Below are 6,679 nucleotides of genomic sequence, written 5' to 3'. Positions count from 1 at the left end.
GTGATTCAAGGAGATAAACAGTCCAAAATGAGACACAAGAAAAATTCATCTTTGTTCAAACAATTAAACTTGGCCTGTCCAGGGAGCGAACCTGTGACCTTGGCGTTATTAGCACCACGCTCTAACCATCTCAGCTAACAGGCCATTTTGCATAACTACCTTGAGGTCCAGCATATGAAGAAGGGCAAATGATAGTTAACCCAGGAGATTTGGAAAGCTTAATTTCAGCAGTTTACCATGAAGTTATTGTTATATATTATCAACATGAAGAAACTAATATGACTTAAAAAAATTACAATACAAAAGAGATGTTCATACTTAGTGTTAGAACTTAGAACCATTAACGTTTTTTCCATGTGGTTAAGCAATAAATACATAGTCATCACCTATATTGAATTGACTCATCTAATCATTTTATCAGCTTCTCCTCAAAGGAAATATAGAGATAAACATGATACAGTAGAAAATACATCTATTTTCAACATTAAAGGTGCATCAAGTATTGGCTTGGAGACTGATTGAAAGTATGTCCTTGGCGTTTTTAACTTCATGCTCTAACAGACTAAACTAATAGGCTCACTAAATATATAGAATACTTTTGAAGAATTAGCAGATGATGAAATGCTACTGATTCCATCCAATCCTTCAAGCAGCGTGTGATTCAAGGAGATAAACAGTCCAAAATGAGACACAAGAAAAATTCATCTTTGTTCAAACAATTAAACTTGGCCTGGCCAGGGAGCGAACCTGTGACCTTGGAGTTATTAGCACCACGCTCTAACCAACTGAGCTAACAGGCCAATTTGCCATCTTCTGGAGGACCTGCACAGGAAGCAGTGCTAATGATAGTTCAACCGGGAGATTTGGAAAGCTTAATTTCCGCTGTTTAATATGAATTAACTTTCATATTATCAACATGAAGAAACTAATATGACTTCAAAAAAATTGCAATACAAAAGAGATTTCCATACTTAGTGTTAGAATTTTGAACCAGTAACGTTTTTTCCATGTGGTTTAGCAATAAATAAATATTCATCACCTATATTCAATTGATTCATCTAATCATTCTATCAGCTTCTGCGCAAAGGAAATATTGAGGTAAACATGATACAGAAGAAAATACATCTATTTTCAACATTAAAGGAGCATCAAGTATTGGCTTGGAGACTGATTGAAATTATGTCCTTGGCGTTTTTAACTTAATACTCTAACAGACTAAACTAATAGTCTCACTAAATATATAGTATACTATTAAAGATGAAGCAGATGATGAAGTCCTACTGATTGTTAATCCGGGATAGTTGGAAAGCTTATATTCAGCTGTTCACATTCATAGTATCTTTATATATTATCAACAAGACTAAACAAAAAAGATCTCAATGAATTGCAATAAATAAGAGATTTAGTTCCTTGGCGTTAGAACTTAGAACCAATAATAGATATTCCAGGCGCTTTAAGAATAGTAATTAATTCTATAATAATATCAAATGTATTCATCCAATCCTTCAAGCAGCGTTTGATCCAAGGAGATAAACAGTCCAAAATGAGACACAAGAAAAATTCATCTTTTTTCAAAGAATTAAACTTGGCCTGTACAGTGATCGAACCTGTGACCTTGGCGTTATTAGCACCACGCTCTAACCAACTGAGCTAGCAGGCCACATTTCATATCTTCTCCAGGACCAGCACAGGAAGCAGTGCTAATGATAGTTCAACCAGGAGATTTGGAAAGCTTAATTTCAGCTGTTTAATATGAATTAACTTTCATATTATCAACATGAAGAAACTAATATGACTTCAAAAAAATTGCAATACAAAAGAGATTTCCATACTTAGTGTTAGAATTTTGAACCAGTAACGTTTTTTGCACGTGGTTTAGCAATAAATAAAAATTCATCACCTATATTCAATTGATTCATCTAATCATTCTATCAGCTTCTGCGCAAAGGAAATATAGAGGTAAACATGACACAGAAGAAAATACATCTATTTTCAACATTAAAGGATAATCAAGTATTGGCTTGGAGACTGATTGAAATGATGTCCTTTGCGTTTTTAACTTCATGCTCTAACAGACTAAACTAATAGGCTCACTAAATATATAGAATACTTGTGAAGAATTAGCAGATGATGAAATGCTACTGATTCCATCCAATCCTTCAAGCAGCGTGTGATTCAAGGAGATAAACAGTCCAAAATGAGACACAAGAAAAATTCATCTTTGTTCAAACAATTAAACTTGTCCTGTTCAGGGATCGAACCTGTGACCTTGGTGTTATTAGCACCATGCTCTAACAGGCCATTTTGCACAGCTACCTGGAGGCCCAGCAAATGAAGAAGGGCAAATGATAGTTAACCCAGGAGATTTGGAAAGCTTAATTTCAGCAGTTTACCATGAAGTTATTGTTCTATATTATCAACATGAAGAAACTAATATGACTTAAAAAAAATTACAATACAACAGAGATTTTCATACTTAGTGTTAGAACTTAGAACCATTAACGTTTTTTCCATGTGGTTAAGAAATAAATAAATATTCATCACCTATATTGAATTGATTCATCTAATCATTTTATCAGCTTCTCCTCAAAGGAAATATAGAGATAAAGATGATACAGTAGAAAATACATCTATTTTCAACATTAAAGGAGCATCAAGTATTGGCTTGGAGACTGATTGAAAGTATGTCCTTGGCGTTTTTAACTTCATGCTCTAACAGACTAAACTAATAGAGTCACTAAATATATAGCATACTATTGAAGATGAAGCAGATGATGAAGTCCTACTGATTGTTAATCCGGGATAGTTGGAAAGCTTATATTCAGCTGTTTACATTCATAGTATCTTTATATATTATCAACAAGACTAAACAAAAATGATCTCAATAAATTGCAATAAATAAGAGATTTAGTTACTTGGCGTTAGAACTTAGAACCATTAATAGATATTCCAGGCGCTTTAAGAATAGTAATTAATTCTATAATTATATCAAATGTATTCATCCAGTCCTTCAAGCAGCGTTTGATCCAAGGAGATAAACAGTCCAAAATGAGACACAAGAAAAATTCATCTTTTTTTCAAAGAATTAAACTTGGCCTGTACAGGGATCGAACCTGTGACCTTGGCGTTATTAGCACCACGCTCTAACCAACTGAGCTAACAGGCCAATTTGCAATTCTTCTGGAGGACCAGCACAGGAAGCAGTGCTAATGATAGTTCAACCGGGAGATTTGGAAAGCTTAATTTCAGCTGTTTAATATGAATTAACTTTCATATTATCAACATGAAGAAACTAATATGACTTCAACAAAATTTGCAATACAAAAGAGATTTCCATACTCAGTGTGAGAATTTTTAACCAGTAACGTTTTTTCCACGTGGTTTCGCAATAAATAAATATTCATCACCTATATTCATTTGATTCATCTAATCATTCTATCAGCTTCTGCGCAAAGGAAATATAGAGGTTAACATGATACAGAAGAAAATACATCTATTTTCAACATTAAAGGAGCATCAAGTATTGGCTTGGAGACTGATTGAAATTATGTCCTTTGCGTTTTTTACTTCATGCTCTAACAGACTAAACTAATAGGCTCACTAAATATATAGAATACTTTAGAAGAATTAGCAGATGATGAAAGCTACTGATTCCATCCAATCCTTCAAGCAGCGTGTGATTCAAGGAGATAAAGTCTAAAATGAGACACAAGAAAAATTCATCTTTGTTCAAACAATTAAACTTGGCCTGTACAGGGATCAAACCTGTGACCTCGGCGTTATTAGCACCACGCTCTAACCATCTGAGCTAACAGGCCATTTTGCACATCAACCTGGAGGTCCAGCATATGAAGAAGGGTAAATGATAGTTAACCCAGGAGATTTGGAAAGCTTAATTTCAGCAGTTTACCATGAAGTTATTGTTATATATTATCAACATGAAGAAACTAATATGACTTTAAAAAAAATTACAATACAAAAGAGATTTTCATACTTAGTGTTAGAACTTAGAACCATTAACGTTTTTTCCATGTGGTTAAGCAATAAATAAATATTCATCACCTATATTGAATTGATTCATCTAATCATTTTATCAGCTTCTCCTCAAAGGAAATATAGAGATAAACATGATACAGTAGAAAATACATCTATTTTCAACATTAAAGGTGCATCAAGTATTGGCTTGGAGACTGATTGAAAGTATGTCCTTGGCGTTTTTAACTTCATGCTCTAACAGACTAAACTAATAGTCTCACTAAATATATAGCATACTATTGAGGATGAAGCAGATGATGAAGTCCTACTGATTGTTAATCCGGGATAGTTGGAAAGCTTATATTCAGCTGTTTACATTCATAGTATCTTTATATATTATCAACAAGACTAAACAAAAATGATCTCAATAAATTGCAATAAATAAGAGATTTAGTTACTTGGCGTTAGAACTTAGAACCATTAATAGATATTCCGGGCGCTTTAAGAATAGTAATTAATTCTATAATTATATCAAATGTATTCATCCAATCCTTCAAGCAGCGTTTGATCCAAGGAGATAAACAGTCCAAAATGAGACACAAGAAAAATTCATCTTTTTTCAAAGAATTAAACTTGGCCTGTACAGGGATCAAACCTGTGACCTTGGCGTTATTAGCACCACGCTCTAACCAACTGAGCTAACAGGCCAATTTGCACATCTTCTGGAGGACCAGCACAGGAAGCAGTGCTAATGATAGTTCAACCGGGAGATTTGGAAAGCTTAATTTCAGCTGTTTAATATGAATTAACTTTCATATTATCAACATGAAGGAACTAATATGACTTCAAAAAAATTGCAATACAAAAGAGATTTCCATACTTAGTGTTAGAATTTTGAACCAGCAACGTTTTTTCCACGTGGTTTAGCAATAAATAAATATTCATCACCTATATTCAATTGATTCATCTAATCATTCTATCAGCTTCTGCGCAAAGGAAATATAGAGGTAAACATGATACAGAAGAAAATACATCTATTTTCAACATTAAAGGAGCATCAAGTATTGGCTTGGAGACTGATTGAAATTATGTCCTTTCCGTTTTTAACTTCATGCTCTAACAGACTAAAATAATAGGCTCACTAAATATATAGAATACTTTTGAAGAATTAGCAGATGATGAAATGCTACTGATTCCATCCAATCCTTCAAGCAGCGTATGATTCAAGGAGATAAACAGTCCAAAATGAGACACAAGAAAAATTCATCTTTGTTCAAACAATTAAACTTGGCCTGTCCAGGGAGCGAACCTGTGACCTTGGCGTTATTAGCACCACGCTCTAACCATCTCAGCTAACAGGCCATTTTGCATAACTACCTTGAGGTCTAGCATATGAAGAAGGGCAAATGATAGTTAACCCAGGAGATTTGGAAAGCTTAATTTCAGCAGTTTACCATGAAGTTATTGTTATATATTATCAACATGAAGAAACTAATATGACTTAAAAAAATTACAATACAAAAGAGATGTTCATACTTAGTGTTAGAACTTAGAACCATTAACGTTTTTTCCATGTGGTTAAGCAATAAATACATAGTCATCACCTATATTGAATTGACTCATCTAATCATTTTATCAGCTTCTCCTCAAAGGAAATATAGAGATAAACATGATACAGTAGAAAATACATCTATTTTCAACATTAAAGGTGCATCAAGTATTGGCTTGGAGACTGATTGAAAGTATGTCCTTGGCGTTTTTAACTTCATGCTCTAACAGACTAAACTAATAGGCTCACTAAATATATAGAATACTTTTGAAGAATTAGCAGATGATGAAATGCTACTGATTCCATCCAATCCTTCAAGCAGCGTGTGATTCAAGGAGATAAACAGTCCAAAATGAGACACAAGAAAAATTCATCTTTGTTCAAACAATTAAACTTGGCCTGGCCAGGGAGCGAACCTGTGACCTTGGAGTTATTAGCACCACGCTCTAACCAACTGAGCTAACAGGCCAATTTGCCATCTTCTGGAGGACCGGCACAGGAAGCAGTGCTAATGATAGTTCAACCGGGAGATTTGGAAAGCTTAATTTCCGCTGTTTAATATGAATTAACTTTCATATTATCAACATGAAGAAACTAATATGACTTCAAAAAAATTGCAATACAAAAGAGATTTCCATACTTAGTGTTAGAATTTTGAACCAGTAACGTTTTTTCCATGTGGTTTAGCAATAAATAAATATTCATCACCTATATTCAATTGATTCATCTAATCATTCTATCAGCTTCTGCGCAAAGGAAATATTGAGGTAAACATGATACAGAAGAAAATACATCTATTTTCAACATTAAAGGAGCATCAAGTATTGGCTTGGAGACTGATTGAAATTATGTCCTTGGCGTTTTTAACTTAATGCTCTAACAGACTAAACTAATAGTCTCACTAAATATATAGTATACTATTAAAGATGAAGCAGATGATGAAGTCCTACTGATTGTTAATCCGGGATAGTTGGAAAGCTTATATTCAGCTGTTCACATTCATAGTATCTTTATATATTATCAACAAGACTAAACAAAAAAGATCTCAATAAATTGCAATAAATAAGAGATTTAGTTCCTTGGCGTTAGAACTTAGAACCAATAATAGATATTCCAGGCGCTTTAAGAATAGTAATTAATTCTATAATAATATCA

The 6,679-nt window shown here is 33.5% G+C and overlaps 2 non-coding genes across 2 annotated transcripts; both read right to left on the bottom strand.

Annotated features, from left to right (window-relative positions):
* Positions 1 to 3,092: 3,092 nt before the first annotated feature.
* Positions 3,093 to 3,166, bottom strand: TRNAI-AAU (transfer RNA isoleucine (anticodon AAU)). Its single transcript has one exon. It is a non-coding gene; the product is annotated as a tRNA-Ile (tRNA).
* Positions 3,167 to 4,609: 1,443 nt separating this feature from the next.
* Positions 4,610 to 4,683, bottom strand: TRNAI-AAU (transfer RNA isoleucine (anticodon AAU)). The gene has a single exon. It is a non-coding gene; the product is annotated as a tRNA-Ile (tRNA).
* Positions 4,684 to 6,679: the final 1,996 nt, after the last annotated feature.

This window comes from Lissotriton helveticus, chromosome 4_1 (assembly GCF_964261635.1).
Source record: "Lissotriton helveticus chromosome 4_1, aLisHel1.1, whole genome shotgun sequence".
Classification (NCBI taxonomy): Eukaryota; Metazoa; Chordata; class Amphibia; order Caudata; family Salamandridae; genus Lissotriton; species Lissotriton helveticus.
This window is presented reverse-complemented; position numbering and strand designations above follow the sequence as displayed.